The sequence below is a fragment of the Erpetoichthys calabaricus genome, chromosome 9, assembly GCF_900747795.2.
Source record: "Erpetoichthys calabaricus chromosome 9, fErpCal1.3, whole genome shotgun sequence".
NCBI classification, from domain to species: domain Eukaryota; kingdom Metazoa; phylum Chordata; class Cladistia; order Polypteriformes; family Polypteridae; genus Erpetoichthys; species Erpetoichthys calabaricus.
Genome location: NC_041402.2, coordinates 139,736,988 through 139,758,700, shown reverse-complemented (window position 1 = coordinate 139,758,700; position 21,713 = coordinate 139,736,988). Strand labels below are relative to the sequence as shown.

Genomic DNA, 21,713 nt, shown 5'->3' with positions numbered 1-21,713 from the left:
AACCCATTTCATTGAAGACCACATACTGTATATTCAGTCACCCATACTGGCACACATAGGGACAATTTACCATAAAAACCTGATATGCTTGTCTTTGAGAAGTGGGAGGAAACCAGAGGATCCAAATGAAAGCCACAAGAATGTTAACATATTTCACGAATAAAAAGGCATTTTTGCACCAATCATTGTCCATCCCTGTCCATTGTAATGGGAATGAAACGCAGATGCACACGAAAAACATTAATTTACTAAACCTAGTCATTTTTGATTTTTGCGGTTGTGGGGAAACCAATTACACACTTGCTTATAATTAATGGCTGACACACATACAGACTTGCGTCTCTTTGGGATGTGAGAGAAGACCAGAGTAGTCAGACAACATCAAGTAAATGGATTAATATTTCATGAATAACAAGGCACATTTTTCATCATTTGTCATCTTTCTTTGTTACATGAGGAACCAAATGTAAGACAAGTACTGCATGCAAAATGACATGTAAAAAACAGCAGTCATAAAAATATGGTTCATAGGGGCATGCAGCCTTTTCCATACTGTATCATTTCCCATTGACAGTAAATGTATGCTGCACAGCCCAAATTTCTAATAACAAACCTACAAAAATGATCATTTGATGGAAGTAAACACAATGAAAACATCTGCTAAGTGCTGAAGATGGATGTGGTATTGCCAAGCAAAAAAAAGATAAGGTCTTCTTAAGAGTGATTCAATTATTTCTTACATTAGTCCAACATGGATATAATGTTAAAAATACAGTAAATTGCTGGAAACATTTTTTCAAAACAGATCTTTTGGAATCACCAATCACATTTAATAAAACTCTTGTATTTCTTAAAAGATTTTATATCAATAAGGGTCTATCATTTCAGGAATGTAAGGAGAGAACCAAATTTTAATGCAACTGGTTGACTGCCAAAGGCACACACAACTAGACAGGGAAACAGAAGACATCAAAACCAGTTAAAAACTCAGACCCACTAATGTACTAAACATGGAGAAAGTGAAAAACAAGCATGTTGCACCTTGCTTTTCTATTGAAGTTCTTTTCCAAGTTGACTACATTTGCATGTCCTGGTAGTTGACAGTTAGACGATGAGCAGTTAACACATTGTTTTGTTATTTTTATCTTATGGTTTGACTTTTTATTCTTGGTGGTGTTGTAGATGAAGACTATAGGAGCACCTTCAAGGCACAAAGCAGGTAGGTGCAATGTTTTTGGTGTAAAGGAATGTACAGACGGTAATCACTTCTCCCCTTTTGACCACAGAGAGGACAATCCCCAAGAGGACATATGACATCACCTTCAGTGCTGCGGTTGATTCACTGCCATTTTCACCAGGACTACTATATAAGTCCAAAAAAACCCTGGAAGTCATCATTCAGTTATGAACCAGCAACTGATTGTGATTGAAACAGCAACACCACAGTTTAGATTTGAACAGCTTTGAAACAAAAGAGGACACAGCACAATAACATGGAAGGAACTCGTAGACTACACACACAAACAAAAATATCTGGTGCTGTCTGGTAGCATGACTTACAACTTTTTAGCCAGGTGTTTGCATAATTTTTTAGTACTTATTTCTACGCCAGGACAGAGAGCTTTCTTGTAATGGGGGCATGATACTGCTGCCTTCTTGTCCCCATTGTAGCATATGTGAGGAATCTTTGGTGGAATTTTCAAATTTAACATCATGGGGTGGTCCTTCTCAGTTTTGGTTGATGATCAAAATGCCTTGGGACGGACACATTCCTGATATTGAACTTTTTTTTTTGTTTTTAAATACTGTGGCTACCTTTAAAGGATCAAATGACACTGAATTTGTGTACCTGTTCACTGGCTTCTGCTACTTTAACTTGACTCAGAAAACCTTTAATCCAAAGAACAAACTACTGACTGAAAAAAGAGGGGCTAAAGCTTTCAGGCTCCAGTTTTGGAAAGTTCAGAATGCATATGTACACACACACACACTTACAAACATACACGCACACACACACACCTCAATGTAAACCAGAACACTCCCAGGCCAATAGGACCAGCAACAAAAATTAAAAACAAGTTTGCACCATCTGTAAGATAGAAAATTTCACAGACTACAAAAAGCTATATTTTTCTAGATAAGTAATTATGTTGACGTAACAGAAAATTTGGAAAAAATGTTTTCAGAAGACAATGTTGAGGGTGATTAGAAACACTTTAATAACAACTTAAACCATTTATTTTGCCCAACATCTATTGGGGCTGTTGATGCAGAAATGTTGTATATACATGTATATATATACATATATATAGATGGAAAAACCCTAACGTTTTATATATATACGAGCTGTATATACCCGGCGTTGCCCGGGGCAGAAGTAACCTAATCGGTCAAACACTTACATATATACCAAAGTAAACCTAATCGGTCAAACAGCTTCATATATACAGAAGCGAACCTAATTGGTCAAACAGTTATGCATGTGCAGAATGATTTTACAAACATTATGCGTGTTAACAATCATTAAAAAGAAAAGATTGAGGAACTGTTCTTCTATATGTGATGAAGCCACTAATAAGACAGATTTTTTTCAGGACCCAGCTGTTTCATAACTAAACTACTGCCACCCCCAAAGTAATGCCTAATAGTGGTTTTTGGGGTAGCTGTGGAATAAAAAGGGTGTTTTTTAGTCAGTAAGAATCTGACAGTACCCTTCAGTACGGGCTGAAGGGTGCCTATGTAAGGTTTTACATCCTTCCCGTATGGAAAAAAAAAACATACTAAACTTTTTTTTCATCATTACAGATAATCTCAGTCAAATCGAAGTACGCATTCTCAATTTATTTTTATCTAATTTTTACTTTTTCACAAAGCCATCCCATGCCAATTTGTATGAATAAACTTTTGCTAGAGAGTTAGCAAAAGTTTATTCATGCACATATTTTAATACGGATAATCTATCTCTAATCAAGGTTCTCATTTTCATTCTAATTTAAAATAATAATAGATACTCATTTTTTTCTTCTGTTTTAGAAAAACCAATATATGCCACCTACGTCTTCGTCAAGTCAGCTTCATCCAGCTTCATCACATATAGAAGAAGAGTTCCTCAATCTTTTCTTTTTAATGATTGTTAACACGCATAATCTTTGTAAAATTATTCTGCACATGCATAACTGTTTGACCAATTAGGTTCGCTTCTGTATATATGAAGCTGTTTCATCGATTAGGTTTGCTTTTGTATTTATGTAACTGTTTGACCAATTAGGTTTGCTTATGTATATAGATTAGCTGTTTGTCCGATTAGGTTCGCTTCTGTATATATGAAGCTGTTTATCCGATTAGGTTCGCTTTTTTTATATATGTAACTGTTTGACCGATTAGGTTTACTTTGGTATATATGTAAGTGTTTGACCGATTAGGTTACTTCTGCCCCGGGCAACGCCGGGTATATACAGCTCGTATATATATATAGCAAAATACCCGTGCTTCGCAGCAGAGAAGTAGTGTGTTAAAGAGGTTATGAAAAAAAAAGGAAACATTTTAAATGAATTTTATGAATTTGTTGAGCTAAAAGCTTATTAGCTTTTTCTCCGTGTTCATAGTAATGCTGTCTAGACTTATAAATAAGTTGTTCAGTTTCTTTAGTTGTTAAGATGTTAAGTTCTGTATGCAGGGCCTGCCTTTTCCTGTGAAGAGCTTCACTTGGACGCCTGGCTTGTTCTTCATCTATTCTAGTAATTTCATTTCTTAGCTCTGACACTTTCTTGGTTTCTAATTTATTTCTATGGGAAAGATATGAAATAATCTGGCCTCTTAGGAAGGCCGTATTTTTTTTATCATTTTTTTTTTTAAAGCAGCGTCTCATGCAAATCATCCCACACGCATTTTATGAGGATGCCTCCTTTCCTACTTTTGATTGGGTAATACTTGATGTCATCGTTAGTTTGATTGGTGTTTTTAACTGTCCAGTGAGTAGGGCGTGTCTTTCAACCGTAAGCAGATTTTTTGCACTGGTATCACTGACCTCGACGACGGCGACGTTATACGTCAAAAATAAATTACGATAAATGACGATTTTAGCGATACTTTATTACGACGGCGGCTACATAGACACGATCAAATAAAAACAAAAAAATCAAATAATCATTCTACATTTTCAAAACGTCGAAAAAACAACGGAATGAAAAAAAGGCCCACCCGACGACCCACCCATTCCATTTTTATATATATAGATATATATATATATATATAAAAAACGTTAGGGTTTTTCCATCTACTGCGCATAAACTCAAGAACAACTGTATCCAGCAGGGGGTGTTAGCTCCCTGGGAATGAGTTCCTTTGTAATTGTGGCATGTTACATAACCCGAAACAAAATAGATATGATATAAAAAGGTGGTACCTCTCCCTTAATGGTACAGTGGTAAGAAATCACATTGGAGAAATAACTTAGCTTTTTCTTAATGTCGGCTTATGCTGCATAACAAATGAAGGAAGCCAATGGCAAAAACCCAGTTCGGGAGTGGGGCCCCAATGTGTAGAGTCTGCCATTTTTGCCATTGCAGTGAAAGGATTTTCAGGATTGGATGACGTTATCTCCCATCCGTCTGTTGGCTTTCCCAATAATAGGAACCAATGGCTTCCCTCGCCCACGTAATTTGGTTTCAGGTCCTTCTCACAACTAGCAATGAAATAAAAATGCACCATAGCTGACAGGAAAAGCACAGCGGTGTGAGCAGGAAGACAACTGTGGCAACCTCTGCTCACAACTTCTGCCAAAGTGCAACCAAAAGACATACACGACCAAAGAATTGAAAGTGTGGGCTTCCTCCACCACAAAAACAATGGACAAAATCCCATCATGTCTATCAGGAAAATAAAATAGCCACAGCAACATCAACTGGCAATGATGGACATTATAGCAACCAATGATTTGGAGTGTTGTGTCTCATGAGAAGCGCTTCTTTGAGGATCAAAGGTCATCTTGTTAATAGTCTTTTTCAAACTTAGTACACCTTCTACTTAGTTTCAGAATCCTCTTGATCCATCTGTCCATTTTATACTAAATGTATGCAGTCAGGTTCATGAGAATTGATAATTTATTCACAACCATAGTGAAAGCAAAACAAAAACTGACCATGGACATGAATCTAGTCCATCACAGTGCATATTCACACACATACTCAAAGTTACTCACATCAGGCTAGATTCTCCTGTGAAGTTCATTTTGCTGCTTCTTGTCAGTATTTCAGTATTTCTGTTTTAATTACTAGTTTCAGTTTTGTGAATGGTCAAAGTGATGGAAACTCTCAGACTTGATGGACTGAACTAAATGCACAAGTGTCACGGCATATCAGCAATGCAGAAATGTACACTTCCTGTGGAGCTGCTGTGCTTTCTTGCTAGGCATCCACCCCGCATATCTGCATGCCAGTGCGACCAGCTACCTGCCTGACAGTTTTGTGTGCCTGAGGAGTAGGCCAGCATCTTCCCCCTTCTGCATCCAGCGTGGAGGCCTTTGTGTTTCACCTCTCTTTGCTCTTTGACAGGAGGGAAATTCCACATTTTCTGGGCTAGCAATGTTCAATGAAATGTACATAGTGAGTTTGTTTTTTTCTCTTAAATGCCATATCATACAACACCATTTTCTACGCTCGCTTAATCCTGAGCATAGCCATAGGGGGCTGGAGCACATCCCAGCAAGTTTAGGGTGCAAGGCAAGATACATCCTCTGGATGGGGCGCCAGTCCATCACAGGGTGTACAGACACACAGCACGGCCAATTTAGCATCATCAGTTCAACTAACCTACATGTCTTTGAACTGAGAGAGTTATCTAAAGAGTGAATTCATGTAATACTTTAGCTGAGCAGATGCACTCTCCAGCGACTTTGGTAATAATGGCAGCATGTATTGGAAATAGAATAAAGAAAGTAAAAAATACACAAAGAGCAATAAAGCATATAATTAAGTATTCAAAGTATTCACTTTAATCAAAGTCATCAGACTGCAACTTCCTTTGATTTCTCTAATGGAACAAAACCCAGCAGACTCTGTGGCTCTCTGGGACCAAGGGTTCTCCACCGTTACAAAGCATCCACCATCACAGAGTGCAATAAGTTAAATTTTCAGTGACAGGGAGCTTGTTTACTATACAGAGGAAGAGCACAAGAGTAAGCATTATCTATCAATGATACTATTGAAATACAAAAGAGACATTTTAAATGGTATAATTTGTTACAGTGCAGATAAATACTGTACTTACCTGAATTATATGAAGCAGAAAACACAGATAAAATTAGTGACAATGACTACTTGCGGTCTGCAATTGGTTTTCTTCTCCTTCTTCTTTAGTCTATTTGTAACAACATGAACTGGCATTCAGTGCTCAGTAAATAAGTAGAAAATGAAGGAGATAATACATCCATATTCTTGTCTATAGCCAAAGTAAGGAGACTTCTTATTTACTACTATCATGTTCCAGAAAACATGTGTGTTGAAATGTATTTATTTTGGAGTAATCCATACATATATGTAGTTTGTCTCAGTGCCATGGTGACTGTGCAGAGATTCCAGGTCTAAAAACAGGTCTGACTCCTAATTTGAGGGCACATTGAAATTTTTGTGTAAGAAAGTCCTACAATAGTCACAGGAGAGTGCTTCCTAAGCATTGTAAAACAGGAGCCACTCAGCTGTAGCCATACAGACAAGGACCTTAAAAAGTGTTAAGTGCAGTAGGTGGTTATCCTAAAACCTGTCACCTTTGCAAGTACAAGGTTGCTGGCGGTTATGGATGATCCTCCACATCTGCAGTCTTTTGGGCACTAACCTTGTAAAACACATGCACTGGCACAATGAGACCAGCGGAAATTAAGGGGAAGTGAATTTAGGACTGAAGCCGGAAAACACTCCTATACAAAAAGAGTTGTGGGAATCTGGAACAAACTACCAACCCATGTAACTGAAGCAGACACCCTGACAACCTTTAAGAAGTATCTGGATTAGATACTGGCACAGCTTAGCTATTAGCTAAATAAACAAGCTTGACAGACTGAATGGTCTCCTCTGGTGTGTCAAATTTGTTACGTTCTTATATTCTGTTACTTTCATGTTCAGGAAGGCAACTCCATGAAAGGGGTGAATACCATTATGTTAGTTATGTGGTGAAGTTAAGAAGAAGTAGTTCATTTAGAATATGGCAACCCTTGTTCTGACTCTTTCAGAGGGTGACATGGTGGCACAGTGGTTAGAGTTGCTTCCTCACAGCTTCAGAATCTTGGACTTTATACATGGGAAATTTATATACTTGTTATGTCTGTGGGGGCTTTATATGAGAACTGCAGTTTTCTGTTGGAGGCAGATGTGGTGTGCTCCCATTACCTTTAGTCATGTAGTCTGACATATCCAGTGACTCATTCCAACTAAATCAGACAGATTGGATTTTTGTTTTAGGCCTGTGTGTGCAAGATTTGAAAACCAGTGAATGCTCAACTGGAAGCAAAATGCATATAATGCAGCTACGAGGAAGTAGGAATGTGGGTGTTTTGTAAGAAAGGCTTGTCTGTTTGTTTTCTTGTGTTTTACGTATTACGACAGAATGAAAAAAAGAAAAAAGGGCCAAGAATGGAGCTGAACTTACAATCCTGGAAAGCATTCATACAGCACCAGCTCAATCAGACAGTGTGTAATTTGCTGTCACAAAAAGATCCAAGCTTGTAATACTTTGGAAATGTGAAACTTTGCTGGAAAGTCATCATGGAGTTCTATAATTTGTCATAGCCTTTTATTTCTAGATGTGTAATCTAACCTGCTGAGATGATGAGATAAGCAACTGTGGTCAACAAGTTTGACATCCCCTCCGACTAGTGTTTGTGTAATGTGCCATCAGCCTTAGAAATCTAGCCAATGCTAATTGGTGTCTATTTTGGCTCATTACTTGTATGTGTGAGTGTATAAGGACTAGTCATTAGTGCATTGTAAAGATGGAGCTGTTTTAGGAGAGTAGATTCAGTGCTATTGATCTTCCAAGGGTGCTGGCGGGTAAAGGGTTTCTGCATCTTTCTGTCGGTCAGCTCTACACTTCTCCTCATACCATATATGTTCTAGCAGTAACACTTTTGGGTGACCAGTGAGGCAGTAGTAAGGGCTGCAGTGTATTAGCTTTTCCGCCTGTCTGGCACCTGTGAAATATTGCAGCATCATGTTGGCTGGGGGCATCACCATCATGGTGTCCCTTAGGCCAGGATATAACTATTGGAGCTGCTAAAAAGAGATGTCTGGACTATTAACAGTTGATTGCATCAATAGTGAAAGATGTATATATAAATCAATTTTTAATTATGGCATATGTACTCAGGCCTCACTGTAAATGGTTTTAAGCTGTTTCTCTGTTCTTGTCTAGCAGCTTTTCAAGTGCTGGAGCTGGCGGCACCGGCGGGACAGGGGGGAAGGGGAATGAGGCGAGCAGCAGGGAGCTTTCATTGCAGCCGTAGCAGAGCTGGCACACCTCCAGCAGCCTGACTTGTCCTTGAAAGACCTTCTTCACAGACGCTTTCACTTGGCAGGTGTGGCCTGTCCTGATTAGAAACTAGGGAATGAGTTCTGTGCAGTAATCTAAGACACTCTCATTCTTATACCCAATGAAAAAATAAATAAGTAAGAAAAGATCCAAGGTCTCAAAGAAAAAAAAAATATGAGCCTCAGAACGTGTGTGTTTCATTAGAAATGGAAAATGCAGAAAGCTTTTTTTTAACTTTAGCGGGCCCTTCTCTTTGTTTGCTGTGTGCAACATGTAGGCCTAAATAGCCATCAGTGTTACACACATATCATTTCCTTAGGAAACAAGAATGGGGAGAAAGGGCCAAGAAAATATCATCTCAGCAAGACCACATAAATAAATGATGTTGGAGGTGATAGTCAATGTGACTGCTTTGCTGCCAAGCTGTGATTCATCAAATGACATCACATGAAATCCAGAGGCCGACGTGGGTACCAAGAGAGTGGACTCTCCTGTGAACATCTAAGCTTTGAAACACAGAAACAGAATTGCATAAAAATATATTTTTGCAAATGAGCCCATGTGGCTTTCCTGATTAACCAGCAGCTATGCTGTCCTAAATGTGTTCAACAAACTAGCGGACATTCTGCTTCAGCTACATAGATGTCAGTTTGTTCAAGATTCTCAGCGTGTACTTTACAAAAAATATTGGTCTATTGTCTATTGGTTTCCATTCTAAACACACATGGCCTTTTCTTTGAACCAATTCCTACAAGTGTGAGGTTTCTCTTGTTAACTGAAATAATTCTGCTACCCCACAAACAGAGCTGAAGTGGACAGAGCAGAGCAGACACCTGGGCTTAAACCTACAAACTGACGTAGGTAGAACAGACGGGCCAATCTAGAAAGACAGCTAAGCACTGGTATGTCTATTAAAGGGTAAAAGGCAGTGAATACAAAGGCACAGACTGTTAAAAAAAGAGAGGAGGACTGAAGTGGACAAAAAGAACCGCAAGTGCACATGCAAGTAAGAATTTTATTGTACTCTGTACACGTGATCAAAAGGACCCTGCAATCCTATAAGCCTATTATCTAAAGAATGAGCACCTGCATATTGGAACTTAAAGGAATGCTCACCATAAAATATTTTTTTTTTTAAATGTTACATCCATTTTTGGTATTATTTGTTGTTATTCAATATAGGTCACCATAGATTTCTATTCTATCAGAAACATTATCTCTGTCCTGCATGAAAACATTGGATTACAGATTTTTCACGGCCATTACAACAAAATACATGAGTTAAATGACATAAAAAAAGTCATTTTTGAGTGCAGTATTCCTTTGAACCAACTAAACAATAGAAAACTAGAAGGAAAATGGTGACACCGGTTAATGGAATTAACTTGAATTCTGGAGAACCACAAGAAAGTATGTAAACTTCAGTCTTAATTAGGTTAACACTTTAAACAGCAACTGAACAAATACTTTGCACTGCTCCCTATCAACTCTAGACAATTCTTTGCTGGATACTGTCTGCATAATTTTGCATATTTTCTTCATGTCAGTATGACTTTTCTCCAGGTGCTCCAGTTTCAACCCACATCTCAAAAATATACCAGTCAGGTTGGTTGGTAAATCTAAACTGAATTAGTATGAGTGAGTGTAGCTGATGATAAATAGTCACCTCGTACAGGTGGCTGGCCGTTTCTGGTGTGTTAGACTGGGTTCCACTCAACTCTCAATTGAAACATGAAAATTTAGAAAATAAATGAATAAAAAAAAAACAAACACAATATAAGGGTCACAGTTCAAGTCATCAGGCCTCTGGACGTTATGGTCAGAAACGCACAGCAGAAATCCTTTGGGCAAACCAAGCAGCTGGCACATGAACACTTCTGCCCACTGTATATGTGGATATTGAAAAACAAATGAACGGTTTGTCTTTTAATGACAATTTATGAGCTATCAACTTGTTGATATGCATTAGAAAAACAACAGTGAATATAAATTATTGAAGTGGCTTCACTAATTCAAGTGAGGCAACATTATTTATAAAACCTTTGTTTTCTCTCTGAAAGCGGTGGCCTTTTTATTCTTATTTGACGAATCCTGACAGTTTGTGTCCTTTGAAAGACCCTGTAGTCATGAGGTCATATAACAGGCTCTTATCAGGATGATAAGAGTCATAGACTGAAAAAACTGTCCATCTCTGGGGTCTAGTAATCTCAGCTCGTTGCCATGACACCAGACATCCTTGTTCACCGAGAGCATGAGACTATTTATTGCAAGCATTGGGTCTGAATACACAACCAGGCATACTGTGAAACATAACTATTTATATAGGTAGACCGTATAAATTGTATTGATTAGAAAAGCAGATTTTGTCAATAATAACCTGGTAATAGAGACACATTCTTTAATGATTTTTACTTACATTTGCTATCACGTTAAATGTGTCTATAAAATGGTTTGATGTTCGAATAAAAGGTATGTTCTGACCCCTCCAAGTCCCCATTTTGTCTCACCTCAGCAAGAAAAATACACAACCCGCTTATTCCAAATATATGCTGCCCCAAATTGTGCAGTCAATCAGCCACAAAATGCAAGCTGATTTTTTCGAAACACATGCAGCGATAAACTCTCAACTGTTTCCCTCCCAGCCACCATTGTTGAATGTGTCTGAATTTGTATAAAACAGCAGATCTAAAGCATGGCTTCAGAAAAGTGCACGACTCAATTTCTTTTTCTCATCATGAGAAATCTCCTCCTTTGTGAACTGCCTAGGACAAGGATACTGGTTATATATATATATATATATATATATATATATATATATATATATATATATATATATATATATATATATATATATATATATATATATATATATATATATATATATATATATATATATATATATATATATATGTGTGTGTGTGTGTGTGTGTGTGTGTGTGTGTATGCTTATGCACTTCAGTAATGGACAGAATGTAGACAAAGAGAAAGCAAAAAGCAAAATAAGCTTGGGCAGTGAAATGGTGCACTGATCAGTGCTGCTTCTTCTCCAGCCCTTGTGCTTTTTTATATCTTTATTTTTGTGCACACCCCGAACAATGTCAGAGTAAGACTCATTGGTGACTCTAAACTGGCCCAGACATCTGCTCTATGATGGTATCCTTTCAAGTAAAATGTGGTAGAACTAACAGATGAATGGCGGAATTAGTTATTATACAGTACATGTGTTTTTTTTAATGCCTACTTCATTTTGGAACATGTTACATCTTTTGATGGACTCCGGATTAAGAATTCCACTGGATCTCAGGCCAAAATGATTAAATCTGTTCCATAATTTCCTAAGAGGAAATTACTGTGTTTTTATTACTTTTATTTGAGGATGTTTAGAATTGCTAGTTTAATTATTCAGATGTATCACATAGAGACAATTGTACTGTTTATGGAGCATGAAGATATGAAAGTTAAAAAAGTAGGACATTTCACCTTTTATTAAGTCAAGAATTTTTTTTAACAGGCATATAAAACATATATCATTTAGTGAAACTGTATATTGTTTCATTCTGTATATTTTTAGTAGAAAAAACAGCTTTACTGCCTTTATGCCATTGTGCAAAAGAAACACATTTATTTTGTCAGTTTTGAATGTTTCAGTATGCCTACAAGTATAAGTTAAAAATGTTAGTAGCACAGCACAGTGGCATGGCGGTAGCAGTGATACCTAGCAGTAAAGAGAATAGGGTTTGTGTTCCAGGCCCTCCCTGTATGGAACTTGCATGTTCTCCCAGATCTGTGTGGGTTGTCTTTCAGGACATGCAGGTTAGGTAATTTGGTGATGCTATATTGGCCCTGTTTGGTGTGTGTATGTGTTCACCCTGCAATGGACTGGTGTCCTGTCCAGGATTTGTTCTTGCCTTGTGCCCTATGCTAGCTGGGATAGGCTCCAGCCCTGCCGTGAACTTGGTCTGCATTAAGTGAGTTAGAACATGACTTAACATGTTGTTAGTAATATGGTAGGGTTTAGCAGAAAAATAATTTGTAGCTTAAGTAACTGCTATACCAGTGTACCGTTATTCACAAACATTCTTTGGACTTAATCAAGTGGGGTCATCTCCTGGTCTGTTCTGGGTAGTGTAGACACCAAATGGAATACTGCACCAATTTTAGCATTCAAACATGTGGAGCCAAGCTTCATCTACTCAGCAGGACACACCCATACTGTCTGCATCTCAAGATTTTCATTTCACACACTATTAATATTACATGAAATGTTACTCTGAATATTGTGTTACTTTATGTAGATTTGGGGCACAATGTTACCTGTGACAATATTGCATGATTTTTCTTCTGGACAAATGTTTTTTGTAGCCTTGAAAAGAAAGAAGAGCCTGTAGTGTTACTTGGTCGAAACTTTACAGAAATTGCAAAGCTATGCTCAGCACCGTTATATTGGGTTCACCCCGGCATCATCATTTCAAAGCCATGTCTTGCTTTGCTCTGCAAAGTATAAAAACAGATTTTTTGACTGCATCGCTTCTGTATTTTTAATAGGTTAGGTGGACACCCCTTCTCAGATTACCTGAGCAGCGGTCACTATCCAGATCTCACTGATACACCCATTGCCAATCATATGTTAGCTTATAAAGGAAAATATGATTTAAAATGACTGTAACATTTTCCACATAATTTCACAATGTTGATCATGAGTTAAAACGAAAAATACTGGCATTTCTGGCAAGACAAATCTGGTGGGGCCATCCTTTATATGTGTAGATTTTCTATTGTTAACATTACCATAACTAATTTAGCTGTCCCTCTTTTGCAATTCACTACCAAGAAAGAAAAGTTTATCCACTGTTCACATCACAGAAAATCAAACAATGGAATGCTGCGGCCTGACATGTCTAAGATGGCATCGGGGCCTTGTGATATCCTTTGACACTGACATTATGATGGCAACATCTCAAGTTTGAGATGAGAAAAGACAAAGACCAACAACATGGGCAGTAAATACAGGCTACACTCAGTTCATCAGGTGAACACATGTACCTGCGGCTGTCTGGTAGCAGCACTACCCACTGTATGGCCAAGTGTTTGTCCATTAACACGAGGCTGGCAAACAACTGAAAAAATGATGCAATAAATACCTGGTCTTTCTGCACCAGGACTTGGGTCATGCTGTTGACATGTTTTCCTCATGTTGGAAGGAGCACTCATAACATAGCCTTAGTACTTGCTCAAATTTTCTGTGAGCAGGCAGTCCTCCTCCTCCTCAGCAGTGGATAAAAATCAAGATGATATTCAACCACATCAACATAATATTTTATGCTGAATACATTCCTGATACTAATTTGTTTTCTTTTTTCAAATTGCTGTGGCTACCTTTAGGGAACGAATGATACAATATTTGACTTTTTTGCACATTTTTGCTGGCTTACGCTGCATAGCATTGGGTGGAAAAGGCTTTAAATACAAGTGCAATAAAAAAAGTGACTTCAGTTTGGGCTGTATCCTTTAAACCCCATGGTTGTTGCAGTTAGAAGATATGCACACACACTCAGGGTTAATCTAAGACACTGCAGGGCCAATTGGACAGGCTTGCAGCACCCAGCTTAAAGACAATTTCACATTCTAAAAAAAGCAGTATTTTCCTAGTAAGGAAATTTGCGCATACAATGGAAAACTTAACAAAAGGCTCAAGAAGACAAAGTTTAAGGTTGTTATGAAAATTCTAATAACATGTTAAATTACTGAGGGAAGCATATTACTTATTTTGCACAATATTCGGTGGATCTGTGCCCCAATGGCCCTTAATGTAGAGAGACCACTGTTCAAAGTGCTGCTATATGATGAATTTTGACTATGTATTTTTCAAAAAATTTAAAACAGATCATAGACCCAAGGCTCCCTCCAAATATCCAACTTAGAAATAATTCAGTCATATAAAAAGGTACACAATTTATCTTTTGTATAAATACTGTAATTTATAACTTGCCTGCATACAAATCTTTAAAAATCCCTATCACATCATTTCAACCACCTATGTCCTAAAATGTAAAAACACATCTGTAGATGTAACGTAAGTCATCTTGGAGGAAGATTTCAACTGACTACAAAATAATAAATGTAAACAGGGAAAATATACTGTATATGAAATCAAATATTGCTTTACTGCATCAAAGCCCTAAAAAGATGTAAGCAAATATTCGCAACAATATTCATACCTTTATTTAAAAAATAATTTTAATTGAAACTTTATATTTGTTTATTACCCCAGAAATTGTTTGTAAATCAGATAATCATTTTTTGACACTTCATCCTGGTTAGTGTCCATTCTAAGTAATCAGATTCTGATTTTATATCCTTACACACTCAAACCTTTTGAAATCTGAACATGCTAATAATAATGTGTTTGTGATATACATTGATGTCCAGTAGAGGGCAATGCAGACCTCCTCTCAAATAGCATTTGCTTACCATTACAGATTTCAAACATCTCACAGATCTCTTGGACCATTTAGTTATATTTTCAAGCTGAAGTTTATTGTTTGAAAACGGATATTTTATTAAAGCCTCAAAAATTATTTCTGTTTTTAGCAATTATAAACTGTAACTCTGAGGGAAAAAATGGTATGCACATATTTAGCCAACATTCTGACTTTCCACAGTTATATTTATTTGCAATTATGTCATTCCTTTGTGCTCTATATTTATTAAAGGAAATATTTTTTATATCATTTGGTGCCTTGGTGTTATGTTATTTTGGGTGCAGACGGCTGCCACTTGGGTCTCTTCTCATTATTCTAGCAGTAGACTAGCTTCAAGGCATCCTTGAATACAAATTAATAGATTTGCTCTCTTGGGATATATTCATCTCACTACCAAATCCCGAATTACATTGTAGGTGTACCTGAAACAAACTGTCTTCTTAAAAAAGTTATTTTCTTTTGCCAAGAAAAAGTAAATGTAAATGGCAATTTAATAGCACATAATGAACAATCTGATGATTGTCTGAATGTAGTTACATAATCATGCAGGTTATGAAAATATTTGACTGATTTGCGTATAAATCAACTCAAACCACAACATACAGTTGAACATGCAAGAATCAGAATAAAAAAAAGAACACAATTCAGCACATGTTGCCCTTATCTTCAGCTTTCAAGCCTTTTTCCAAAAATTCAAGAACTTTGTTTTGTTGTTAATAACCATATAACTGGAATGCAATGTAAAATATAATTTACCATGCTAAATATACTTTATTATTATTATTATTATTTACTAGAAGCAGCAGATGTTGCTTGGGTAAGACAATTTTAAGTTCTGGTCTGTTTATCTGCTGGTTTGGCATTAGTCTATTCTGATGTTTCAGTTGATCTGAGCCAGCAGGTTGAAACTGTTGAAAAAAGGTTAAAAATAAAAAAACTCCAAAAATACCTGTACGGTAAATATTTTGAGGCAGGACATAGTCTACAGCCTTTTCCTGATCAAATATGGGAGGTGTGCAAATTTTATCAGAGATTGGTCCAGCTGTGTGGATTTGTATACTGGACACATCTATATAATATATATACAGTATACTAGGGGGTTCCCCCCTGCTTGCTTTGCTCGCCAACCACCCACCCTCCTTGGCCTGTGCTACTCGCCAGCCACTTTGCGTCTCTGCCACATGCATTGTGAAGAGGGGGGCTGAACGCACCCCAAGGAGACGCGGTCACTCCTCTGAAACCCTCTCTTAAATGGTGATACAATGGAAAACAAATACAGTTTTTTTTTACCTCCTCTTTGCTCGATCAGCTGCTGGCTTGCTGCTGCTGCCTTGCCGTGTAATCTGCATCTCGTGCGGTGATTCGAACATTTAAAAGCCTGTACAGCAGCTGTCCTACTCTTTGTCTTTTTAATTTCCGCCACCGGGCGTGGTTAAATCTTTTGGCACAAAGTCTCGTCTCGCGGGATGTGAGTTCTTGATATTTTTTAGTTTATAATTTAAAATCTGAAAATCTAACAACATCACATTAAAGTTTGATAAATTCTGAAAAGAAAGATACCAAACACATACATGTAGGTTTTAAAATAAGCCCGATTTAAAGCATGACAAAAGACGTGACATAAAAACGTGACATAAAATCGTTGCACAAAATTTGTTGCACCTTTAGGCTTAGGATTTTATATATATATATACTGTATATATATATATATATATATATATATATATATATATATATATATATTATATATATATGTACACTGTAATGGAACCTGTAGTGTCTTGGGACAGACCTGATGGGCCCCGTGAGAGATGCTAGTGGGAGCCTCAAGGTTTCACAATCCCTACTTTCAGGGACTTCCAGTTGACCCAGAAGTGCTTCCAGCAGGTCATGGTCTAGCAGCAGAACACTCCAAGGTCACAGATAAATAAAGCCACTCGACCTCATCTAGGTGAGTTGGAGTCAGGGAAGGAGTTGTACAGCACTTTTTTTTTGCTGTGCTGTATTGTGCTCTGCTAGGTAAAGAAGCTTGGTAAAGGTTTTTCTTGAATGAAAAATACGTATTTGATCCCACATTTGAACTGTGTTGGTGAGGCTGTGTTTGGGGTTTGATGGGCGCTGTTATACATATAGTACCTGCCAAATAATTCAAAGAGTATGGAGGGCCTGAAACAAGAATTTCACGGTAGACCAGGGGTGGAAGAGTACACTGACTCTTTATCTCACTTCTCTGCAGACCAGTTATGGGAAATTCTGCCTGGCCCTGATGATGTCACTTCCGGTCCCAACCCTGATGACACCACTTCCTGTACCAGCCCCATTGATGACATCATTTCCTCTGCTGGCCTTTAATGTCACCATCTTTTTGCTATCAAGTTCAGTTCTGTTGTTTAGGATACGGTAATAGGTGAACAATACAATTATTATTCCTACTTTACAGCCAGGAAATAATATATGGTTGGCTGCCCCAAACCTTTCTGTGGCTTATTGTCAACTTTATGGCAATAATATATACATATGCAGACACACACACACGCAGAGGTTTTAATCTCTATGTATTAGATTTATTTAGTAGACACCTTTATCCAATGTGACTTACAAAACAAGTTATATTACATATAGGAATGATTAGAAAGTGTAGGCATCAAAAGCAACAGAGAACAAGATAAAAACTCAGCAAGAGGGAGTAATACCTGAAACTGAACTAAGATAAAAATCAATATCCTGAACTCTTTGAGTCTTTCTACAGATTTTAGTCATTGGAAAATGCATTGTATATTATGTACCATTACTAAAGATTGATACTGTATCTCTTCACAGTGAGAATAGCAAATTTTCATTATTACTAATTTTTGTTATTCTATATTTAGTATATGCCTTTATCCATGGTATCTTAACAAAAAGAGCCACTATATGACAGCTCACCAAAATGAACCACTATACATAACATACAATTTGAGGGTGTGTTGTTAGTTTTGGAATGTATATTTTGTATATTGAATTTATATTCAGTGTGTATTTTGAATAAAGTTGAATTATAAATTATACACGTCTCACTTAGCACAGTATTACATAATGAATGTGTAGTTTAATAATAATACAAATTGAAATGAGCTTTATGACTGGGAAGATCCAAGCTCCACGTAGGAGGACCCAGGTATCTGCTATATGTTTATGATTCATTCGCTAGACTCCGGCATTCTGTGACTCTGAACATGATTAAGCAGGGAGGATAATGGATGGTTGAACTGATATTTTATTTATGGTTTATTTCATTGCTGTGTTTCCATTTATTTCATTAGTGTTGAACACTTTGAACTTGATCGTCAATAGTTCAATGAAGAGTGAGGTAAGAGCATGCAAGTCAATATTTACCGTTTTTTTCCATGCAAGTACTTCTCCATGCATTGATTGCAGGACAGATCCCTTCAATAATTTTCTATCTGACAGCATAGGGTATCTAAGGATAGAAGCAAAGTGGTCAAGGTCAATAGTCGTGTTCACACTAACAATTCACACACTATCAGCCAAATGTGATCAAGAATGTGCAATTTCAGCACCCTTCAAATACATAAGGGCAATAACTGAATCATTTGTTTACTGAAAAAATAGCTTTTGCTGTCCTTTAGGAAAAGGGACAACAATGATCATCCAAAGTAAATATAAAATGTGAAACTAAGGCACGTTTTTAGGATATGGCAAGGGTGGGCTACATTTTACATAGACAATGATCAAGGCTTTTGTAGTGTGTGTAAAGACCAACTATGGTGTACATGTAACTTTTTTTATTTAAAAGCTCTCAAACTAGTTCTAGTGTTTTTATGTGCAGTCACAGTGTAATTAATAATTTGTATAGTTAACAACTTGTCAGAATAGAGTACTATATAAAACCATACTGAATGGAATTGAATTCAAATACTCAGCCAGCAATGTCCAGCTGTTTCTTCAGCCTTTCAGATGGCAAATTTCTGCTTGTCATCAATGTGGCTACCTTTGTTAATGCAACAGTCTCCTTGACTGTGCTTAATCCAGATTTAATGTATCTGAGGCTTGTCTTTCAATCCTTTGTATATGTCTGTTCCAGTATATGAATAAATCCTAAAATTCTGACAGTTTAAAGCCGGCTGATATTCTCTTCTTCTAGTACTAGTTTCACAGATGGAGGTGGAAAGCTGTATTTCAAAATAATTTGCCTTTTTTAAGTGGAGAACTGCAATCAACAACCACAGACCACCACTCCAAGCCGCAACGTCATTAGCATCACACACAGGAGACCCATGTTTACCTTTCGTACAACACATTGTGTAAACTTCAGTCTGCAGAAGACAGATGGCTCATAGAAATGGTTTTGCTTTGCTTAGCTTTAAAGGGCTGGCTACTCTACTTTTTGAGTAATGAGCTTTAGTACTGTCACATAAGGATGTGGGGTCTGCTTTCCAATGCTAAACATGAAACTGTGACACAAAATACTTCTTCAGAAGACGTAACATTCTAGTGCAGACTGAAAGCACTTACAAAAGCTTCATTATCTGTACTACTTCTATTAGGTCATGTACTCAAGGTGATACTTGAAAAGATTAGTTAAGGTATGCCAAGTTTACAGGCACTGATATTCTAGAAATCAATCATTACAGTCTTGAAATAAAACACTGTTGATGCAAAGATATTTAAAATGAATGTTATAGGTTGGTCTCGTCCGTTGCAAGAGATGGACGTCTGAAGCGGACCTCTGTTAGCGGTGTTATTTTTTATATTATTTCCGTATTATCCTGAGATATCCTGTATTTATCCAACCCGAGGGTTCTACTACAGCATATATAAACATGGTCAGCAAGAAAGGGGCTCAGAAAGAAATGGAAAAGAAAACTAAAGCTGCTTCCAAGCCCAGACCAACAAGTCCAAGTTTAAGCTCAAGGTATGGCCTTTCAGAGACTGACCTGGAACAGATGGGCGAAAGCCCAGACTCCTTGGGACCACGGTCCACAGCATCGTCTCCAGTTGAGAGCGAAATGGGGAGCGAGTGACGCAGGTCACAATAGCTCGCCGATTGGACAAGATCATTTGAAACTGGAAAAGGCCTTGCAGTCCGCGCTTTCACCTACTCCACGTGAGCCGGGAACATCGGCTGTAATAGAGCCCGCCACTTCACGTACAGTGCTTGAAAGCAGAAATGATCTGTCCAAGTGAGAAGCTGTGGCGGGAGCTGCAAGAGCTGCGGCAGGATAACAAAGACTCAGAGAAACATGTATATATCCGCTTTGAGGCAGCCTTTAATGGTATGCTGGATAAAATTGAGGAGAACATTCAGGAAAACGCGTCTAAACTGAGCACATTTGCCAATCAGCTGGAGGATGTTAAGCAGGCATTCACTACTCGAATTGAAATAGCCGAAAATCTAGCATCCACCGCTGATGGAAAAGCAACAGCTGCCAGTTCCGAATGCAAAAAACTTGGAGACAGACTTGCTACTCTGGAAGATGGAAGCAGAAGGAATAATAATATTAGAATCGAAGGTCTACCTGAGAATCGTGAAAGTCCAAACCCAGTGAAATTCGCAGTTGAATTATTCTCTAAAATAATTGGAGAGGACTTTAAATCAGATACTGAGATAGCAGCCGCTTATCGCATACATGGATCAAATACCTTTAGACCTAGGTCTTTTATTATCCACTTCAAGAGATTATTATGTAAGCTAGATGTGATGGCACTCCTCAGACGCAAGCAAGGGATTATATTTGAAAATAACCACATTCATATTTTCCCTGATTTCTCTCCCGCAACAGCTGCTAAACGTGCAGCCTTCTACAAAATTAAACAGCGGTTACGGCAAGCCGATATCAAATACAGCCTCTTGTACCCTGCCAAACTGAAAGTGGATGTGCAAGGCCAATACTACGTTTTTTCCAACAAGGAGGAAGCAGAAAAGGAATTAAGAAAGCTGATCCCGACACTATTCTGAAACACAATAGTGAGTCGCATCCTGTCATGGCATGGCAAGGAGATATCACCTGCTGTCTGATCCACTTGTAATGATACGGGTATTATAATTATACCTCCTTTTCATTACTGGAACGCTTTCTGTTCATGTTTAAGTGGGGTCCAGCCTCACGTAGGGAGGCAAAATGGGGGGGTGGGGGGATAAGGGAGAGAGAGAAAGAGAGCAGGCTATATCTAATCTATACTTTTAATCCTTATAATTATAACTACCAACATAACAATAGGCTGCATGGCAATAACTCTTGGGGAAATAGGAAACTAAGGTTAAAGCTGTCTCACTTTCAGTTAAGACTATAAAATTACATCAAAAACTCAGAATCAATATCTCCATGATGGGACAGTTAACTTTGTGAGCTGGAATGTTAAAGGCCTGAATCACAAATTATAGAGAAAGAAAGTACTCTCTCACTTAACAGGTTTAAACACTAAAATAGTATTTTTACAGGAGACCCATTTACTAAGCAAGGATCAGTTCCGTCTGCAAAAGGACTAGACTGGCCAAATGTTCCAGTCTAGCTTTACAAAGAAAACTAGAGGTGTGGGAATTCTCATACATAGAACAGTCTCATTTGTAGCATCAGATGTAGTATCTGATCCGGAAGGGAGCTATGTGATGGTCATGGGCAACTTATTTAACTGTAAAATGATTTTGATAAATGTTTATGCACCTAATGTCAATGATAAGGAATTCATACAAAACGTATTTGCATTCAT

The 21,713-nt window shown here is 37.6% G+C and overlaps 1 long non-coding RNA gene across 1 annotated transcript in view; it reads right to left on the bottom strand.

Moving 5' to 3' along the window:
* Nucleotides 1–18,443, bottom strand: part of LOC127529111 (uncharacterized) — a 224,084-nt gene extending 205,641 nt beyond the window's left edge. Inside the window, exon 1 of the long non-coding RNA XR_007935799.1 lies at nt 18,378–18,443. This is a non-coding gene — a long non-coding RNA (uncharacterized LOC127529111). The remainder of the gene's footprint in view (nt 1–18,377) is intronic.
* Between the last annotated feature and the right edge of the window lie 3,270 nt (nt 18,444–21,713).